This window comes from Grammomys surdaster, unplaced genomic scaffold, assembly GCF_004785775.1.
Source record: "Grammomys surdaster isolate TR1022 unplaced genomic scaffold, NIH_TR_1.0 126028, whole genome shotgun sequence".
Lineage (NCBI taxonomy): Eukaryota > Metazoa > Chordata > Mammalia > Rodentia > Muridae > Grammomys > Grammomys surdaster.
In genome coordinates this window covers 758858-781666 of record NW_021620841.1, presented here as the reverse complement: position 1 = coordinate 781666, position 22809 = coordinate 758858, and the positions used below count along the sequence as shown (strand labels likewise).

General features: G+C 37.1%; 1 non-coding gene across 1 annotated transcript; it reads left to right on the top strand.

The window, feature by feature from the left end:
* Window positions 1-22506: 22506 nt before the first annotated feature.
* LOC114610120 lies at window positions 22507-22568 on the top strand. The gene has a single exon (XR_003709645.1). It is a non-coding gene; the product is annotated as a U7 small nuclear RNA (small nuclear RNA).
* The last annotated feature ends 241 nt before the right edge of the window (window positions 22569-22809 follow it).

The following is a 22809-nucleotide window of genomic DNA, read 5'->3' as shown; positions in this document are numbered from 1 at the left end:
AAAGTTGTTTATCAGGTTTAGGAGTTCTCTGGTGGAAGTTTTGGGGTCACTTAAGTATACTATCATATCATCTGCAAATAGTGAGATTTTGACTTCTTCCTTTCCAATTTGTATCCCTTTGACCTCCTTGTGTTGCCTAATTGCTCTGGCTAGTACTTCCAATACTATATTAAATAAGTAGGGGGAGAGTGGGCAGCCTTGCCTAGTCCCTGATTTTAGTGGGATTGCTTCAAGTTTCTCTCCATTTAGTTTAATGCTGGCTACTGGTTTGCTGTAAATTGCTTTTACTATGTTTAGGTATGGACCTTGAATTCCTGACCTTTCCAAGACTTTTATCATGAAGGGGTGTTGAATTTTGTCAAATGCTTTCTCAGCATCTAGTGAGATGATCATCTGTTTTTTTTCTTTGAGTTTGTTTATATAATGGATTACATTGATGGATTTCTGAATATTGAACCAACCCTGCATTCCTGGGATGAAGCCAACTTGATCGTGATGGATAATTGTTTTGATGTGTTCTTGAATTCGGTTCGCTAGAATTTTATTGAGTAATTTTGCATCAATGTTCATAAGGGAGATTGGCCTGAAGTTCTCTTTCTTTGTTGGGTCTTTGTGTGGCTTAGGTATGAGTGTAATTGTGGCTTCAAAGAATGAGTTGGGTAGTGTACCTTCTGTTTCTATTTTGTGGAATAGTTTGAAAAGAATTGGGATTAGGTCGTCCTTGAAGGTCTGATAGAATTCTGCACTAAAACCGTCTGGTCCCGGGCTTTTCTTTGTAGGGAGACTTTTAATGACTGCTTCTATTTCTTTTGGGGTTATGGGATTGTTTAGATGGTTTATCTGGTCCTGATTTAACATTGGCAACTGGTATTTGCCTAGGAAATTGTCCATTTCATCCAAATTTTCCAATTTTGTTGAATATAGGCTTTTGTAGTAGGATCTGATGATTTTTTTAATTTCCTCAGTTTCTGTTGTTATGTCCCCCTTTTGAGTTCTGATTTTATTAATTTGGATACTGTCTCTCTGCCCTCTGATTAGTCTAGCTAAGGGTTTATCTATCTTGTTGATTTTCTCAAAGAACCAGCTCCTGGTTTTATTGATTCTTTGGATAGTTCTTTTTGTTTCAATTTGGTTGATTTCAGCCCTGAGTTTAATTATTTCCTGCCTTCTACTCCTCTTGGGTGTATTAGCTTCTTTTTGTTCTAGGTCTTTCAGGTGTTCTGTCAAGCTGTTAGTGTATGCTCCCTCCAGTTTCTTTTTGTAGGCACTTAGAGCTATGAATTTTCCTCTTAGCACTGCTTTCATTGTATCCCATAGATTTTGGTATGATGTGTCATCATTTTCATTAAATTCTAAAAAGTTTTTAATTTCTTTCTTTATTTCTTCCCTTACCTGATTATCAAGGAGTAGGGTGTTGTTCAGTTTCCATGTAAATGTGGGCTTTCCATTCTCTTTGTCATTTTTGAAGACCAGCCTTAGACCATGGTGATCTGATAGGATGCAGGGAATTATTTCAATTTTCTTATATCTGTTGAGGCCTGTCTTGTGCCCAATTATATGGTCTATTTTGGAGAAGGTACCATGAGGTGCTGAGAAAAAGGTATATTCTTTTGCTTTAGGGTGAAATGTTCTATAGATATCTGTTAAGTCCATTTGGTTCATAACTTCTGTTAGTTTTACTGTATCTCTATTTAGTTTCTGTTTCCATGATTTATCCATTGCTGAGAGTGGGGTGTTGAAATCTCCCACTATTATTATGTGAGGTGCAATGTGTGTTTTGAGCTTTAGTAAGGTTTCTTTTATGAAATTCGATGCTCTTGTATTTGGCGCATAGATATTCAGAATTGAGAGTTCATGTTGGTTGACTTTTCCTTTGACAAGTATGAAATGCCCTTCCTTATCCTTTTTGATAGTTTTAAGTTGAAAGTTGATTTTATTCGATATTAGAATGGCTACTCCCGCTTGTTTCTTAGTGCCATTTGCTTGAAAAATTGTTTTCCAACCTTTTACTCTAAGGTAGTGTCTGTCTTTGTCACTGAGGTGGGTTTCCTGTAAGCAGCAAAAAGCTGGGTCCTGTTTGCGTATCCAGTCCATTAGCCTATGCCTTTTTATTGGGGAATTGAGTCCATTGATGTTAAGAGATATTAAGGAGAGGGTGTTCTTGCTTCCTGTCATTTTTGCTAATAGTGGAGACATCGTTTGTGTGGTTATCTTCTTTTGGGTTTGATGGAAAAGGATTATTTTCTTGCTCTTTCTGGGGTATGATTGCCCTCCTTGTATTGGAGCTTTCCTGCTATTATCCTTTGTAAAGCTGGATTTGTGGGAAGATACTGTGTAAATTCAGTTTTGTCATGGAATATCTTAGTTTCTCCGTCTATGGTAATTGAGAGTTTTGCTGGGTAAAGTAGCTTGGGCTGGCATTTATGTTCTCTTAGGGTTTGTATGACATTTGTCCAGGATCTTCTGGCTTTTATAGTATCTGGTGAGAAGTCAGGTGTAATTCTGATAGGTTTGCCTTTATATGTTATTTGGCCTTTTTCCCTTACTGCTTTTAAAATTCTGTCTTTGTTTTGTACATTTTGAGTCTTGATTATTATGTGACGGGAGGTATTTCTTTTTTGATCTAGTCTGTTTGCCGTTCTGTAGGCTTCTTGTGTGATTATGGGCATCTCATTCCTTAGGTTAGGGAAGTTTTCCTCAATAATTTTGTTGAAGATATTTACTGGCCCTTTAAGTTGGGAATCTTCACTCTCATCTATACCTATTATCCTTAGGTTTGGTCTTCTCATTGCGTCCTGGATTTCCTGGATATTTTGAGATAGCAACTTTTTGCATTTTGCATTTTCTTTGATAGTTGTGTCAATATTTTCTAAGGTATCTTCTGCACCTGAGATTCTTTCTTCTATCTCTTGTATTCTGTTGGTGATGCTTGTGTCTATGACTCCTGATTTCTTTTTTAGGTTTTCTATCTCCAGGATAGTCTCCCTTTGTGATTTCTTTATTGTTTCCACTTCCATTTTTATGTCCTGGATGGTTTTGTTCAATTCCTTCATCTGTTTGTTTGTGTTTTCTCTTGTAATTCTTTAAAGGATTTTTGTGTTTCTTTAAGGACTTCATCCTGTTTTCCTGTGTTCTCCTCAAGTTTTTTGATAGTGTTATTTACTTCCTTCTTGTAGTCCTCTAGCATCATCATTAGAAATTATTTTAGATCTGGTTCTTGTTTTCCTGGTGATATGGGGAGTTCAGGACTTTCTAATGTGGGAGAACTAGGTTCTGATAATGGCAAGTACCTTGGGTTGCTGGTGCTTGTGTTCTTGCGCTTGCCTTTCGCCATCTGGATCACCTTTGTGCTATCAGTGCTGTCTCTGACTGGGGCCTGTCTTTCCTATTATCTAGGTTGTGTCAGAACTGTTTGGGATGGGTTTTGCTGCTTGAGTTAGAGATGAGGCCCAAGATGTGCTCGGTGCTCAGGTGGAAACCGGAAGGGGCCGGGGCTCCGGGTCAGGAGCGGATTCCTGGATCCCAATGAGTCCCAGTGGGTCCCAGTGGGTCCCAGTTGCTCCCTGATTGGGGGCGAGCACTGCCACCTCCTAGCCTAAGAAACTGCTTGAGCTAGCTTGAGCCACGGAGAGCCCCGCTTCCTCTAGGTTCTTTGAGGTTGGGTGCAGAGCTGACTCCCGGGATCTGCTCTGGCACAGACCGGAAGGAACCCACGCTCCGGGCCTGGAGTGAACTCCTGGGTCCCAGTGGGTCCTAGCCACTCCCTGTTCGGGGGCAAGCACTGCCACCTCCTAGCCCAAGACCCTGCTTGGCACAGAGGTCCTGCGAGCCCCGCTTCCTCTGGAGTCTGCGAGATTGGGTGCAGAGCTGCCTCCCGGGATCCGCGAGTGCTCGGGCCCAGACCGGATGGACCCCGCTCCAGGCCAGGAGCGAATTCCTGGGTCCCAGTGGGTCCCTGTTGCTCCCTGTTTGGGGTGAGTGCTGCTTTTTCCTTACCTGGGATGCTGCGTGAGTTCAAGCTCCTGGGAGTCCCTGTTTTTCTTGGTTTTCTGCGGTTGGGTAGCTGCTGCCTGCAACCTGCTCTAAGCTCGGGCCCAAACCGGAAGTCTTAAATACTTTTTCATGTGACAAAAGTTTTACAAAGACAAGAATGTTTTGTGGAATTTATTAAAAATAAAAACTAGTTTAGCACTTCTCTTATTTGACAGAATTTTGGTTTGTCTTAACTACTTGTAACTACATTTACAGGTAATGCTTTTATCAATGAGGATTAAATGGGTTGCCTTTCTGTTTTTCCCTACCTTAACTCCTCTAATTTAACATATAGAAATTTTAGTATGAAAAAAATATGCTTTTTGTATACAATTAGCAACAAAATTAATTATTTATTTTTTGTAGTAGAGAATTGCCTTATTGGGCATCACTGGGAGGGGAGCCCCTTGGTCCTGTGGAGGCACAATGACCCATGGTAGGGGAATGATAGGGCACTGAGGCAGGAGTGGGTGGGCAGGTGGGGAAGCACCCTCACAGAGGAAGGGGGAGGGGAGGGAGAGGGAATTTGTGGAAGGGAAACTGAGAAGGGAGATAACATTTGAAATGTAAATAAATAAAATAACCAATATATAAAAAAGAAAAAAAATTTAAGGAAAAATGGTTTGGCCGTGCTTTTTAACAGAGAACTTTCTCTTTAGTCTCACAAGGATTTTCAAGAGATTGTTCTTAATAAGTACACCTAAATTTTAAATCGATGGAAAATTAAATAAATAATGTAAGTGGAATTAAGAACAAAATTGCATTTTAAGAGGCGGGATCAATTTTAAATGGAGAGTACAAGAATATTCAAGAGTATGTCATTGGAAGATATTTTTCAATGTTGATAAATGGAATTTAAGACCAACTCACTTTGAGAGACTTTTCACTTACTTGAAACTCCACTTTCCATCCCAAGATACACAATGAAAAATGAGAGCATACCAGTTCTTCAAATCACCTATGATATTTTCAGAGACGGTAATAATTTTGCCATGAACTAATTACCAGAGAATTATATTAGCACTGGAACCAGGAGCCAGGAGCCATGGCCAAGGGCATATTGGCCGATAATTGGTAGACTTATTCTAAAGTGTTTCCAGCATTTCTTTATTCTGGCCTAGACGTGCCTATATGCTGGAGATTCCTGTCAATATGAGTGGTGCAAAAACCTATTCCTGGTTTTGAAGGAACCAGGAGAAGATTGAAATCTAAAGCTCTCATTTCCTCTGAGACCTGAGCTTTTAAACAGCAATCACCTCACACTGAATAAATCCGTTCGCTACTTCTCATCTCAGTTATCAAACCTAATCCTTATATTAATTTTTAGTTTAAACTATAAAATAGATCAAATACAAACTTCCTAAAGAGGGATTAGAAATTTTATAGTATTTATTTAAGTTGGGGAACGTATTATCTTTAGAAGAGTTTATTATGTATAATATTGAAAACATTATAAATTTAAGACATTTCTAAAATCACTGATTTGTTTAATTCTGGAGAATTTCCTCTTATCTTAGTTTGCAAAATAAAATAAACACATCAAATAATTTCTGATGTTATCATCATTAAAAAGGGGGAAATACATGTAAATCTACACCTAGTTTCTTTAATAAGAAATGGTTAAACAATTGATTTAGCATGGTCTATCCTCAGGGTCATGTCTGGGAAATTAGACAATAATCCTCTGTTTTTCATAATTTGAAGTACAACACTTACATCCTTTAGGTTTTTAAAAGCATTAGCCATATCTATAGTACAGTGTATTTAAAGTATTTGTATTATTTTTCTCTTGTCTGTTAGAATTATTACTCTATCGTTCTCTCTCTCTCTCTCTCTCTCTCTCTCTCTCTCTCTCTCTCTCTCTGTCTGTCACACACATGCACACACATTTTCTTTGCTCTTCTCCATTCTGTATTTGTTAGCTTTGTTGCATGCACATATGAGGAGATGCCTGCTCAAGCCAGAAGAGGGTGGCAGATTCTCTGTAACCAGAGTTAGAGGTGGAAGTAAGCCAACAAACATGGGTGATGTGAATCAATGTCTGGTCACTTGGAAGAGCAGCAATCTCTCTTAACCACTGAACAATTTCTCTGTTCTTCTATATGAACACTTCAATGTAACTTTGTAGAAACCTGAGAACAAATGTTCCACTGTATTAATATTTGAAGCTTACAATCTACACAGATCAATATGTCAGTGGTGTAAAAATATTGCTGAAACAGGAAAATATATTTTTCATTTGAAACAGAATTCTTTACTTTCTTAGCTCATTGCACTGAAGCAAAGCAACACATTCATTTCTCTAAAGTGTGAAGGAATGGTGGCATGGATAGATCTCCCTAGGAAAGGGAAATTGAATAGGTAGTTATGGATCCTGTGGAGAATGAAATGGGAGGATCACGTGCAGAGGGAGAGAAGAACAAAATGAGCTGGAGAATGCAGGCAGGAACAGTAACTATCCAGGGCCATTTGAGTGTCATATGAAAATCTAATACAATACCAATAATTGTCTAAAATATATACATATATGAAGGCAATAAAATGAAATTGCTAAATAATGAGGAAGGCAGAGTCCCAACTGGCCATCTCTTGTCAGCAATCAAAGCTTACAGTATTATATGGGGTTATATCTAATTGAATTATTATCTAAATGGGAATACCCAAACAATTCAGACTATAACTTGCTCTCCACAAACTAAAAAAGCTCATGTGGTATAAAACACCTACATAACTAACTCATTGACAATGAAGATTTAGAGTTAGTACCTAAATACAGCCTTCATCCCATATTCCAGTGTCTGTAAAAGGCACTCTGAATGGTATCAAAAGACAAAGAAAACAACAACAACAACAACAACAACACAAGCCAGCCACAAACACTTGATCTACAGTGGTGTACTTCCTGCAAGATAAGCTAGGACAATGGTGGCACATTAGTTGTGGAAATATTCAAGCAATATTTAATTTGACATAAAGTCTGTTCTACAAGTTTGAACCCGGATACAATAACTGCTCAGGTGACTAAGAACCTGAGACTAGATAATCCAAGGGCATAGTGTAAATCCAAACAAGATTGATCTAAAACAGAAAGAAAAAATGTAGTAATAAACTGACACATCATGATATTCTGGTCATGATCTACAAATAGATCTGTGTCTTGTTTGTCAACCTTGATCAGAGAAGCTTCCTCCTGCAACAGATTGGAACAAATATAGAAACTCACAGTTAGATATTACACTGAAATCATGAACCCTTGGAACCCTCAGCCCTAAATGGGATGTTTCCATCAAATCTCTCCCCTCAGAGCTCAGGGAATCATGGTGGAAGAGAAGGAAGAGTGTATAAACCAGAGGAGATGTAGGACAAGAAAATATGTCCATCTAAATCTACATGAGCTCATATGAACTAACAAAGACTTAGCATGTACAAGACCTGCATTGGTCTGCACAGGCCCTCTCCATATACATTATGGTTTTCAGTTTAGTGTTGTTATGGGAAACCTTAGTGTGAGAATGAGTGAATCTTTGGGGCTTGTGACCTCACTTGGGCTCCTTTATTTCTATTGGCTTGTCTTGACTGACTTTGATCTGATTGTTTTATTTCGTTGTATTTTGTTACTTTAATAAAAAAAATGTATGAATGAATGAATGAATGAATGAATGAGCAAATGAATGCATGAATAAAAATCTAGCCACTAGAGCACTGGTCCTCAGCTTGTAGATCATGAACCTTTCACCAGAGTTACATATCAGATACTATGTATATAAGATATTTACATCACATTTCATAACAGTACCAAAATTACAGTTATGAAGTACAACAAAAATAATTTTATAGTTGGGGGTTACCACAACTGAGGAACTGTACTAAAGGGTCACCACAGAATTCAGAAGATTGAGAAGTACTACACTAGGGTAAAGGTTAACAACTCAACTGTCACTTATTGGAAGAGAGAAAATCAGTTCTCTCTAATAGCATGACACAGGCAGTTATTGCAGGACAAGCCTCATATGCAGGCATAGTTGACCAACATATAGTGAACTTCATGTTTTTTTTTTATTTGTGACTTAATTTCGTTACAGTTTGGTGTAATTTCAGTTTTATGTTTTCTTTTGAGATGATTTAATTTTATTTTCTTGGTTTGGGGTTTTCTTTGTGTTAGGATTTGTTTGTTATTTTGAGAAGGAATTTGTAGTTGGGTATTTATGGAAGTAGAGGAGAAAATCTGGGAGGACTTGAGGGAGGGGAACAAATCCATCAAATATATTTAAATTTAAACATTGTTTTAAATAATAAACAAGAAAACAGCTGGATCACAGTTACCTCCCACAAAGCACATGTGTGCAATGTATTCTTTTCATTCTCTGATAGATTATCAATTTTGACATTTGTAGCTACAAACAAAGCAGTTCATCACTGGCAAAATGAAGTTGATAACTACTAAAAATACATTTAAGCATTTGAAGGAATAACTACTATAAGAAAAGAGGAAGCACATGACACAGGGATATGCAGGTAAGAAGATGTTTCGGACATCAAAACAAAGCAAAACCAAAAGCACTTGCTATTGTCTTTTTCTGTATTGAACTTGCTTTGCTTTCATAGATTTTAGAGGATTCAAGTAAACTGGTATCTCATCAAATGCACTTCAATTCTGATTCGTACCTTAAAAGAAGAGAAAAAAAGGAGTACTTAGCATCTCAAAATGTCTGTTTACAATTTTCACAAGTACTGCAGTACTTACCCATTGTTTTCCTTAAGATCCACTCTCTTTTAGAACTTGTAATTGCCATGTAATTAAAAGTAACTTTTCTGTTAGTTGATTTTCCCATAGCGTTAGATAGAGTGCACATGGTAAATACAATATTAGCTGATTTGGGTCTGGTGATGTAATGGTGTATACACCAAAGAAAACAGGGAAGTTTTGTTCATTTCTAACCCTCTATACAAATTGAGAGAGATACTTGGGAGTAGCTTCAGAAGGTATTAGTTCATGAGAAGCTCAGGAACATTGGTCTCATGGCTCAAGAAAAGTAATCCTAACAAACTGTTCATGTAGAAACCAGTTGGGAGACATCATCTTTAAAGGTTCAAAGTCAATTGCCTTTTTATATATTTGTTTACTTTTATTATTATATTTTTATTATGTAAAACAATTTTTAAGTTTAAATATACTTAATAATATCCTTCCTTTCCCAGGAGTCCTTCCATATCCTCTTTGCCTCCCTATGTCCTTCAACAGAGGAATGAATTCAAAAAATGTGTTACATTTATACAATGGAGTATTACTCAGCTATTAAAAACAATGAATTCGAGAAATTCTTAGGTAAATGGATGGAACTAGAAAATATCATCCTGAGTGCAGTAAGCCAATCACAAAAGAACACACATGGTGTTCACTCATTGATTATTGGGTATTATCCCAGAAGCATGAAATACCCAAGATTCAACTCACAGAACACATGAAGCTCATGAAGAAGGAAGATCAACTGGGGGGTGCTTTGGTCCTTCTTAGAAAGGGTAACAAAATATTCAAGGGAGCAAATATGGAGACAGTGTGGGACAGAAACTGAAGGAGGGGCCGTCTGGAAAGCATTCCACCTGGGTATCCATCCATGTGCAGTTACCAACGGTAGACACTAATGTGGATATAAGGAAGTACATGCTGACAGGGGCCTGATATAGCTGTGTCCTTAGAGGTCTGCCACAGTTTGACATATTCCGAGGCAGATGCTCACAGCTAACCATGAACTGATTATGGGGTTCCCAATGGAGGAGTTAGAGTGAAGACTGAAGGAGCTGAAAGGGTTTGCGGCCCCATGAGGAGAGCAACAGTACCAACCAACAAGAGCTCTCAGGGTCTAAACCACCAGCCTGGGAGCACTTAGGGAGGGACCCATGGGTCCAGCTGTATATGTAAGGGAGGATGGCCTTGTCGGGCATAGGTGGGAGAGGAGATCCTTGGTCTCATGAAGACTGGATGCCATGTGTGGGGGAATTCGAGGGTGAGGAGGTGGGAGTGGGTGGGTAGGTGCGGGCACATCCTCATAGAAAAAGGAGGAGGGGGGATGGGATAGGGGGTTCCTGGGTTGGGGATGGATGGGGTAAGGGAATAACATCTGAAATGTAAATAAAATATCCAATAAAAAAGATCTCTCTAAAAAGTAAACAAACCCAACACAACAGAACTCCCTCAACTATGAAAAATATGAAACACCGAAAACCAAAACCAAAACAAAACCCCTCCAAACACTAACCATACAAAAGCACCTGAAAACAAAACTGCAGAGACAACTATACGTTCATCAACTACTGAAAATGAGACCTGCCCTAGTAAAAGCTTGTAATTGCAAGTGTATTGAATGGAATATAATAAATAAAAGTAAAAACATTTCCTTTGTCAGAGTTATCAATGTCTCCGGTAATATGATGGATGTATCATCAGATATTATACAGGATATCTATCTCTCTATCTCTATCCCTATCCCTGTCCATGTCCCTGTATCTATCTATATCTATATCTATATCTATATCTATATCTATATCTATATCTATATCATGTATATCTATATCTATGTATATCATCTATATCTATGTATGAGAGAGATAGGGAGAAGGAGAGAGAGAGAGAAAGAGAGGAGGAAGAGAGAGAGGGGAGAGAGAGAGACTATGGGTATGTTATTGTAAGCTTTCTTAAGCCATTTACTTCTCTGGAGATTTTGTGAAACTGAATGTATTTCAAAATGGTGTGTGAGTTATTTTTGGTATGGATACAAACAATACTATTATGAAGTTGTCAAAATATTTTTTAAATATTTAATTCTTGTTAGCTTCTTTAAATGAGTGTTTTTCAAGGGAAATCAACATTTGCTGTTTCATGAAAGAAGTATTTTAAGAAAAGTAATAAACACATTAGTATTTAAAATTATACTTAAACATTAGCGGATATATTTCATGTCTGAATAGTATTTTACAAATTTTCCATAGATATTGCTATAAACAGCTAAAAGTATCTATACTCATTGAGAATCCATTAAGCCTATGAATTATGTATATGATTTATAAGTAGATGTATATGATGTATATGTATGTGTATGTTTATATGATGTATATGTGTATGTATGTGTATATGTATATGATGTATATGTATGTGTATATGATGTATATTTTTATGTATATTTGTGTGTGTAGATACAAGTCATTGTCTATACAATCATATTTCAGCAGATATGAAAATCATAACCAAGTGAGTATGATTTTCACACATGCCGTGCTTAAGGGAATAACAGTTAATAAAACAACAAAAAGAATATGTTAGTAGCTCAAGCCTTTAAAAAGTAAACAAGAAACTGAATCATAAAAGGAACTAAGTAGATTTCTCAGTGGAAAAACTGCTTGCTGTGCATGAGAACAGGAATTCATTCCCCAAGATACATGTAAAGAAACTCAGGGTGGTGTTCCCAGTAGGAGTCATAGCACTTGGAGAAGAAGAGCAAGGTTGCTGGAGCTCATGGCCAATCTGGACACGCTAGTCAGTGAGCCATAGAACAAGAGAGACACTATCTAAAACAGGTAGTTAGAACAACACTGAAGTCTCTGGCTACCACACGCATGTGCAAATGTATCTGTGTACATGCAGGTGCACACACACACACACACACAGAAAGAGAAAGAGAGAAGGAGAGAGAGAGAGGGAGGGAGGGAGGGAGGGAGGGAGGGAGGGAGGGAGGGAGGGAGGGAATGAAGGAATCACAAGGCTCTAAGGAATCAGTCATGCATAGCAATAAACAAAAAAGTTTTGATGAGATTTACCTTGAATAAAAACAGAGTTATGCATTGTACTTTTCATCACCAATTGGTTTGATGGTCACACCTGACATATCGATAGCTCGCACAGCATTGTTTAGATAATGTGATTTTACTTCCCTTAGACTGGAGGCTGTAAGTCTGAAATAACGGTCTGAGGCCTTTCTCACTAACATTGAGATAGAGTTGCTATCCTTGCTACTTGCATGGTCTTTGGAGTGACTAAATACACTCCTTTGGGGAGAGTGGATGTATATTTAATTATTTTTTGGTGTCTTTTTAAAACAATGTTTTAGTCATTATTTAAGGATGTTATTTAATACATTTTGAACATATTCATCCTGCATTTCTGTCTTTATCAACCTTCCATTCTCCCATTTCTTCCCACCCAACTTTGAGATTTCATTTCTTTCTACTTATCCTCGTGCGCATCCTCCTCCCCTTCATCCTCTTCCTCCTCCTCCTCTTCATCCTCATCCTAGGTTTCTTCCTTCTTCTTTTCTTTGTTCCACATTGAGTTCTATTGTTGCCTATGTAGTTTTAGGAGTGGCCTGTCCTGCTATGTTTCCAGTGATCACATAATTAAAGAAAACTGACCCTCTCTTTCCCAGCAGTTACAAAAGGTCAAAAGATGTTCAGGAAGTAATTAGAATTTGTGTCAAGTATGGATAAGGGCTGAATATGAAGAGGAGTAACTAAAACTAAAGCCTTTTTTAACAGGCATATGAGATATTACTATAGTAGCTTCATAAAATGTATACTTATTCAAATAAAATTAAGTTTAAAGGAGTTACTGTACCTTAGGAGAATAAAACGCCAACTGAGTGCAACCCTGGAGGTGGCCATGGTAGGCAGGAAAGAATGGAAGTTCAGTTCAGATTAAATTTGTCAACCTGGATCAAACATTGGGGAGTCTGATATCGGGCAGTTTATTGCTAGTATATTTAAACCCAGTATAATTTGGTAAAAAAAAAAAAAAAACCCTGAAGGTATAAATCAAACCCCAGTGTACAAAAATACAGGATTATACTGAAACTCAACTCAAGGTACATTGTCATTTCTTCAAAGAGGTTAGGTTGTAGCGATAGGCTACCTGTATAAGCTTAAGGGTCTGGCCCGGTCTCAGTCATATAGAAAGTGGAAAGGTCATTTGAACAATTAACCATCTCTGGTCCAGGTTGTGGGAGCTTGGGGAGCCTTTGATAAATTAGATAATATAAGGATCCTTTAAACTACTTGGCATCTCTGACCCTTATTATATGAACTTGTATAGTCCTGGCTTGTAAGTCATTTACATTAATAACTACCACCTGTCCTGGTTTTAGGCGCTTTATATGGCCTTACCAAACAGGTGACACAGATAATCAGGCTACTAATCACCTTCAATTAACAGATTTCTTAATGGAAAAGATGGATTTTATGTCCTTTCCCTTGACTTGACAATCCTATAGGCTTAACATTCCTAGCTTTCTGGGAGATCTCTTGGCACAAGGACATTTGAGCTGTGCTCAGAACACCAGTCTTGATACCCTATGCATCTAGAATTTTAAACAGTCTAAGAACCTCTGACAAAAAAGATTAAATGTTGAGTCATTATGAATTCCTCATTGTAACTCTTTAAAGAACTCTTTCACCTGCTAGATTATTAATTACAGTAAACTGTGTACATTTCAACTGGAGTTTCTGGATGTTTAATTTTATAATTACATATAATGTATAAATATTAAGGAGAGAATGACAGAATGTGAGACATAAAAAAACCTTATTTTATAGTAAAGTGTGTAGCAGATGAAAACGATTATAATATTTAAAGATGAGAGATGTGTGATGCTAATTAGTTTATCTTTTATTATATAATATTCTTATGTAAAATGCCTTAATATGCCACAGAAAGATACAACAATATTTTCCTCTAAACTGGTGTCTGAAGAGACAGAAATGGTAGTCAACATAAGAATAAAAAATTGAGTGTGCGAATATGGACAGTTTTAGAACAAGTAAATATTCTTTATTAAGCATGAACCCTACCTTTTGGATACCACAGCCATATGGATGTCATCAATGCTTCTTTTTTTTTTTTTTTTTTTGGCTTGCTAAGTAAGTTTGGTTTCTGAAATTCCTTCCATTGATTTAGCCCGCATTATGAATCAACACAGGGATAGTGATCATGTGACTGATGGGAGGAAAACGACAACCAGTGTTTGGTAGTCCTGTCCAAACAGGAATAACAATGGTTCATTGCTGGATGTAGGCTTTCTTGAGTGGAATATCCAGACTGGAACAGGTTGAAGTGCATGCAAAGGAGGGATAGCAAGTGGAGAGCCAAGACTGTTTGAGACATCTATGTTGTTCCGTATTTATATGATGAGGATGAGGATGTTCATATGTGTGTTAGTGCTTGTACAATTGTGTATGTGTGTGTGTAGACCAGTGGTGAATATCCAGTGCCTTTTTCAGTTAATCTATACCTTGTTTCTTGAGATATAGTCTCTCACTAGACCAGAGATTTACCAATTGGTAATCCACCTGTTTTTGTCTCTTCATTGCTGGAGAACACAGACTTATTCATATTTTATGTGAATGCTGGGAATCTGAGCTTAAGTGTCCATGCTTTAATAACTGGGTGTATATACCAATTTTAACATGTGTGAAAAGGAACATACTCATATATACTGTATAAGATAAGGAAGTATGAATATCAGTGAAAGAGACCCGCATCCCATTCTTTAGCCCAAATGTATTAGATTAAAAATGTTTATTATATAAGAATTTTAATGTATCATTAGATACAGATACTAGACTTGAAAACTTTAATATTTAATTTATCTATTGATTGATCTTTAAAGTTCACATCTAGTGGATACATTTATTTTTACTGTAAACTCAAGAGATGCATTTCATGACCTTGATAGAAAATGGCAAGACACTTGAACATATTTTGTCAATAAAGAACCTGATCCTTCATTAGGTCAAGGTTTATCCTCAAGGCTAAGTGCTGTTGCTCAACCAAATGCTTATAATATTTTATCCAGTTAGTCAGATGTAAACCAACTGGCTCTTTATTATTTATTATTTAGTATTCAAATGTACTAAATATGGAAACAATGAGAAATACCATTTGTCAAATTCCCCAGAAACATTGTGTGCAGATTTTTCAAGAAAAAAATAAATCATGTAAAATAATTTAACTAATTGAAAACCAATGCTGCTATAACAATGTTTCTTTTGTTAGTTAGGTGCATGAACAAGCAAGGAATGAGAACACCCTTTAACAGGTGACTATAAATGATGATGTCTGTTAGTGCTATAATGTGTTCACACAATCACACAATTTAAATCTAGAAAGATAATTGATAGATACAAATATGCTCTTTTCATCAATCAGGAAATGAGGCCTGGAGACTAGCTATTATCACAGTGTAAACAAGTACTTATTAGCAGAATATGAGCTGCATAACCTGATTACAACTTCAAGAATATATTATGCACCTATTTTTCATTCCATAAAATAGCTAATTGAATAGCATACATGTTCTTGCATGTATAGTTGACATTCAAAAATCTGTGTTGGCCATTGACATTTTATTTTAAAAGTATTAAATCATTTATTACAATAGTTCATTTATGTATTATGTTTTATGACTTATTTCATTTTTGTTGTTAAAATGATTAAAGTAAGAAAAATGACATGTAATTTAGTCTACCTCCATTCACTTTCCTCTGTTAAATATTACCTCATGAAGACTAACAAATGTCATTCCATGGCCCATGAAACTGTTCACACTAGCAGCTTTCAAGGACTTCAAATTTACATCAAGTTTTTGAATGAGTTGCCTATGTACAATACCTTAAACAAAAGTGGAAACATATATACAGTGTCTTGCTGCTAATATAACCTTAAATTTGTATCAATATACAATAATCCATACCACTGTAAAATATTTGAGGCTTGTTGCTTTCTTAGTCTAAAAGGAGATACAATAATCCATCGTTTTTGTTTCTTTTCAAGGGGATACAATATCTATCCATTTTGTCCTTATATCCCTACTGACCCTGAAATTAAAGGATCATAAACATCAGTTATTATTTTGTCAGCAATACACAGTTGCAGTTTTTCTGTCTCCTTATCTCCTGACTGATCACAGGAAAACAGCTTGTATTTTTTGCTGTGTGTCCTGAGATGGCAGGCCCCCCATTCTGTTTCCTAACAGCAAGAGGTTGCCTTGTATGTCACTTCTGGACCTGCGTTCATTAGTCCAGTGATACCCTTTGCCACATGACAGTGCTGCAAACTCCAGGAAGCCTAAGCCTAGGTCTAGGCTTTCTGTCTGATGTGTGTGTGTGTGTGTGTGTGTGTGTGTGTGTGTGTTTGTGTGTGTGTATCTCCAGAACCCATTGCAACTAGAAACAATTTGTTCGCATCTCTGGTGGAAAGTATCATACCTCTCACAGTAACCACATTGGCCACTGTGAGATCGGACCTGGTTATAATTTCTTTGTAAACGGCCTAATTTACTGCAATGAAAGAATCACCTATTTTAATATCTGAGACCCTTATATATCTAATTCTATGATATTGGTATGTGTAGCAGGATGGTTTCCTGCTGATGCTACATTGTTTGCAGTGGAGCGATTGGGGAGGAGCTAATACGGGAGGACCAAAGAGTGGAAGGAGAGGAAGAGGAGAAGGAAGAAGAGGAAAGAGGAAAGGAGAGAGGAGCAAGAGAGAAGATGGCTGGAGATGTCCACATGTCTTTAGCAGTCTCAGGTAGTTATTCATATCTAGGTTAGTTAGTTGGGTTTACAATTCTAATTGTGTGGACATCTTGTTAACTGAGCGTTTCAAATATATGTACCAATTGGATAGCCATTAAGTATTAAGAGTATTCATTCTACGGGGTACTGGGAGATGGCAGGTGTTATCTAGGTTCATCCATGCATTATGGACAGCATGGTGGACTGGCTGATTTAGTCACCAAGATGGCGTCTCATCTGTGACAGGGCTGGTGCTTCTGGCGGGCCTGAGCCACAGTCTGAGCCGAGCAGCAGCGGGAGCATGCTACTGCTCTTGACCACAGGCCTTGTCTAGTCGGGAACATAGCGATTGCTTAAAAACAAGTCAGATGAGGTGCCTCCGAATTAAATACTATCTGCAACAAGTATGATTTTCATGAGAGACAATACCAGTTCTGTCCTTTATCCACTAATCCATTGATTTTACTCATACCATTAATGGTCTAATAATTCTTTTACATTCAATATTCAAGATTTCAAAAGCCAAGGTCTCTATCAACACCTGTCTGGGTTCAGGGTCTAATACTACTGTGTTTAAGGTGAAAACAATGTGTGCAAGAAATCTGTGAAAGCTTCGCCTGAGCCATGCACAGTGATAGTGAATGAGGTGGACCTTTTTCTGAGTTTCTTGACCTTTCCCAATCTCATAGAGCTGCCAAACAACATTGCTCTATAACGACATCATCAAAGTTAATCTGTTCTTGTAAGTCAGAATGACCCCCTTCACCACGCAATTGATCTTTAATAATTTTAATCCTCTTTGCTCTATTTGTTTGGTATTCAAGGCTTTGGTCTTCTAACTCCTTAACCATTGTAACTGCTGACATTGTAACTACTGTTGGGCCTCTAGCATAGCTGTTGTTGACTTTTCCAGTCCTTGGTAGTCCAGTTACTTAATATTTGTTTAATATAAAAGGAACGCATTCTGTAGGAAATAATAGCCCATTTAAAGTGCCTCAAATCTATCTTTTCTATAAGATGCCACATTATCTCATCATAAACCTGATCATCACCATTAGCAGTCATGAGCTACCCAATTACTGGGGAAATCAATGGTAATTTTGTAACCCTAGGCCATCCCTCCTCTGGTAGCAGAGTTGGCTCAAGATTAACTCTTTCTCTCAAAAACAAGGTCTTTTTTGTTTTTGTATTTTTTCTATAATCTACTCACTCTGTACTGCTTCCTGTTTCTTCCAGCTCCCTGACTCACCCAAGAACTGCATGGACTTGGAATCCAAAGAACCCAATACAGGGCAGGGCCTTGATCTCCCTTCTAGCCCAGTTTGCTTCCCTCTTTCATCCCGCAAGAAATTCCTGCTCTCAGTCAGGAGGTCTGAACCTTTTATTTTCCCCTTTTTTTTCCTGCACTACTCACTTCAGAAGTGCTTTGATGTCTCCCCTTAACCCCTCCAGTTGCACAGTCAGTTCTGCAACCCTTTTGAAAAACAAGAGAATAGAGTGACTTTTCTGGTTTTCATCCATTTTTGTTTGTTTGTTTGTTTCTCAGACCCTCCATATATACTAGCAACGTTTTCGATTTCTCCGCCATTTCTCACCATTTTCTGAGACAGAATAGAAGAAGAACAAGAAGGAGGAGGAGGAGGAAGAGGAGGAAGAGGAGGAAGAAGAGGAGGAGGAAGAGGAGGAAGACGAGGAGGAGGAAGGAGAGAGGAGGAGGAAGAGGAGGAAGAAGGAGAAGAAGATGAGGAAGAAGAAGAGGAAGAGAAGGAGGAGCAGGAGGAGGAGGAGGAGGAAGAATAAGAGAAAGAGGAAGAGGAAGAGGAAGAGGAAGAGGAAGAGGAAGAGGAAGAAAATTTCCCTCTGGGGAAAAAAAAGCAGGGGAAAACTACTCTTGGACAGTAGCCAAAATAAACTTTTACTGATGTCTTGAAACAGAATGCCCACTCCTTAGTCCCTTGCTGCTTCCTCTATGGCATCAGAAAACAAGTTTCCTATTATGCCTAGCCCTTGGATGCCATTTATAACCACATATTTTGGGTTACTTTATTGGCTTCTTATATCTACCACCCTTCTCAATTCTAATCCCACATTTTCTTTGCAGGCAGTGGGGAGAGGGTATGTGATAGGAACAGAGAAACATCAATGTTTTAATACCAAACTTAATAAAAATGTTATAAAAACTGAAATTCATTCTCCCTAGCATTTCTGAGGTTGTTATTATTTCTGCATGCAGAGATTAATATATTTAATTAAGCCAAGCTTTAAAACTGACAACAGTTCTATCTGAAACAGCCATATATACCACACCTGGGATTAAAACCATACATAATCACACAACATAACTGGATTTTTAAAGAAACCAAAATTCTCACTACAGGGAGGAGAAGCCTACATTTAAGCACATGAAATTCTCAAAGTACCCATAAAGACATTATAAGTGGAAACAATTGTAAATGTACTAGGTGCTTAATAATTATTTAATAAGTTAGTATACATATCTTATGACAATAAACTTTGATTATTCTGTATTAATGCATAAATGCTTTATATTATTTTATTGCCAATTACATATATTTAGAAGATTATTTGAACATCTACAGATTATTACAGTATGCTATTTCTATTTTTGTGATTCTAAACTAAAAATAAAAATATAATAAAGGAGTTGTACTAAAAATTGAAAAATTCATGACAAACTTTGATAGGATAAAAAAGTATCACTGACTAAAAATTTCATGTGTTCCACTTCTTCCTTTTCACTTCCCCTTCATCTTCATTGGCCTTACTGTGTTATAATTTGGCATAATACACTATATAGATTTACAATGTGTTTTTTTTATTTAAAATATGTAGTATCTTACCCTAGGCCTTCCTGTATCTTTATAGCTCATTCATTAATAGATTGAATTTGATACCCAAAACATTATGATGTACATATTACAGGGCACAATGTGAGTAGATAGATAGATAGATAGATAGATAGATAGATAGATAAATATTACTAAAATATGTATAGTATATATACTAAATTATGTATACATACTTATAACAAGTCATATATTGATATATTGACATGTATATGTACATAGTTAATTACATGAATCATATCTGTCTTCTCAAACATTTGTCAGATTTTAAGGTTAAAAAAGTTCACTTTGAGAGGTCTCAGGGGCCAAGTTAATTGAGACTACTGGTTCTCCTACAGGGTTGCTCTCCTCTTCAGCTTTTTCCAGATTTTCCCTAATTCAACCACAGGGATCAGAAGCTTCTGTCCATTGGTTGAGTATAAGTATCTGCATCTGACTCTCAGCTGCTTGTTGGGTCTTTTGGAGGGCAGTCATGGTCATGATAGGTCCCTTTGTGTGAGGCCTTGGGACATCCCCTTGAACTGGATCCCAAGTTGGGCCTGTCACTGAACCTTCTTTTCCTCATGTTCCTCACTTAACTCTCAGAGACTGGAAGCCCCATGGAGTTTAGAGGTCAGGTGGGGTGGGGATGGGCGGGAGGTTGGGATATCTTCATGAAGACAGAGGATGGGGAGGAGATATGGGCTTTGAAATAGTTGGAGGGTAGACAGGGAGGGAAATTAAATTTGGAGTTTAAAATTAATAAATAAATTATTTAAAAAATTAAAATATTTAACTTTGCTGTAATCACCCTACATTGCCTGACCACACTGGAGTTTCTTTTTCATTATTTATTAGTAAGTGGATTAATATTTCAGTCCATGTGTTTTTTATACCTTATTTGCACCTATCAGAAGATTTGAAATGACTATAACTTCACCCAGTGTAAATGTTCATTTCTATTATTTTATTTGCATAAACAGAATTCTCTATTTCATTTTGGGAAAAACCAAGTGTTTGCTGGGTCATATGAAAAAAGCCTGTGGGATATAAGGATATGGACACTACAGCATGTGAGCATGGCTAAAGGGGTCAAAACGCAAGTAAAGTCAGGATAAAGGAAAAAGTAGTGATATGTGTTTTTATTGAAAAATCAGATTTGAAGAGGCAAAGATAAAGTAAACTTTATCCTGGAGAGACAGGGTAAAGTAGGAAGTGAGGGAGAGATGGAGGGATGAAGGAAGAAAGGTAGAAAGAGAGGGATGGGGAGGGAGGGAGGGAGAGAGGGAAGGAGAGAAGGTAGGAAACAACCAGGAAACAAAGACATGACCGGAATATGGGAGGAAAATAAAGTTCTTCAAATATTTCTTGGATTTTAGGATCATTATTACAGAAATCGGCTGCTTGGCAGGATTATAACACTGGCCAAGACAAGGAAGTGGGCTTCAGGCAGGAATTGGACATTAGGTTATAATGAAGAAGTAATTTCAGGCAGGAATCTAAATCTTAAGGTATAGCAAGGAAATAGGCTTCAGACACGAAAAATGACTTTGAGCTAGGACAGGAAAGTTGGTTCAGAAATTTTGGTCATCCTGATAAGCCCTTAAAAACAGTGATCATGGGAGTGATCATGGAATTTTGTTTATTGCCTTGCTTGTTCATTGACTATTTGTGTTTATTGTCTTGCTTGTTCCTTGACTATTTGCATCTATTATATTACTAGTTCCGCAACCTAGAACTGACCTTAATACTTGCATGTAATTAAAATGATATAAAAGCAAAAAGGAGGAGAGGAGTTGGGATAAGGAGTTTCTAGGGAGGGGAACTGAGGAAAGGAGAAGGCATCAGAAAATTAAATAAATAAAATATCCAATAAAGAAAAAGAAAAGTAAAAAAAAAAGAACATTTAATGTAATTGTAAATAAATGTATTGAAACAAAATATTACAAAATTTCTTGAGATGTTCACTTTTTGTTTTACCTTGAAAACTCATTGAACTTTTGGCTCATTCATAATTTGTTACATGATGACCTTAGTAGATATAACAGCAATATTGAAAGTTAACTAGCTTATCTTCCTATTACTTTTTGTAGTAAAATAGTATTTTTTTCTCCCAAAATAATGAAAATGATTCTTTTCTGGATATAATCATAATACACATTAAATAAATTAACAGAAAAACATTCTTCAATAAGTGAACTCTTTTTTATATTACTATTTTAGGCCTCTATTGCCAAGTCCTGCATCGCCTCAGGGACGCAGGGACATCATGAAAACATTCTTGCCCTTGGAGCAGGGCCAGTGGGACACAGACCTCCACGAGTGCTGATAGTTGCTAGATGTGAGGCTTGTTTGTATAATAACATATATATTGCACTTTATGTTGCTCCTTTGGGAAATGTTCTCCCTTACAAGGTTAATGACTCCATTATAATTATAAACAAGATGATTCTGGAAGCAATAGTGTGTCTCTGTGATGTTGTGACTTCCAGGACAGTCCTTAAGGCTGTGGGAAAGAACTCTGAAAGCTTGAGTTCAATAAAACATAAATCAGTGTAAACGCTGTCTTTTGCAGGATTTCTCAACTACGCAAAACATAAGGTTACAATATGAATTGGATGAGGGGGCTTCAAGGACTTAAAGAAAAGAGGCAGCTAGTTTAATGTGCAAGCTTGTCAGAAAGATATTAAGAAGGGAGATAAAGAGATTTAAGAGAATGTTAATCTCAAGGCAAGATCCCACCCGGCTAAACTTATTGTTTGTGCTTACAAAGGCAATCAGATCTCTGAAATCATTTGCTATGTTTAAAAAGAAAGAAAAAAAGAAAGAAAGAGAGAGAGAGAGAGAGAGAGAGAGAGAGAGAGAGAGAGAGAGAAACAGAAAAAAGAAAAAAAACATAAAGGATGTGTTGTATTTAGCTCTGATTTCCTAAGAATCAAGGGGCTAAGGTCATAAAATGCTGATCATAGAGAAATCAAAAGGGAACCTGGGTTTATGACTGAATTGATTTGTAAATAAAAGACTTGACTTTGGTCTGCAGAAGTTACCTAGAGAGAGCTGATTCCAGACCTATTATATTTATTTTAGAATTTTTTTAGCAGGTTTTCAGACCTTGGTTGGAAAACCAAAAAAACTGTTTAGAGAGCTAGTACAACTCTTTTAGAATTTTTTGTAGCACAACTATGGCTTTGGTCAGTGAATCCAACAGCTATCTATACAATTCTTGAGTAGAGAGCTACCTCAGGCAGAGAGCTATCTGAGGGCATTTTGAATAGACTACAGAGATGTCAGCTTGTACTCACCATTGACATCGAGTTGTTTCTTCTGATGCTTCCAAACACTCCTTCGTCAGGAATCCTGACCAATGTGT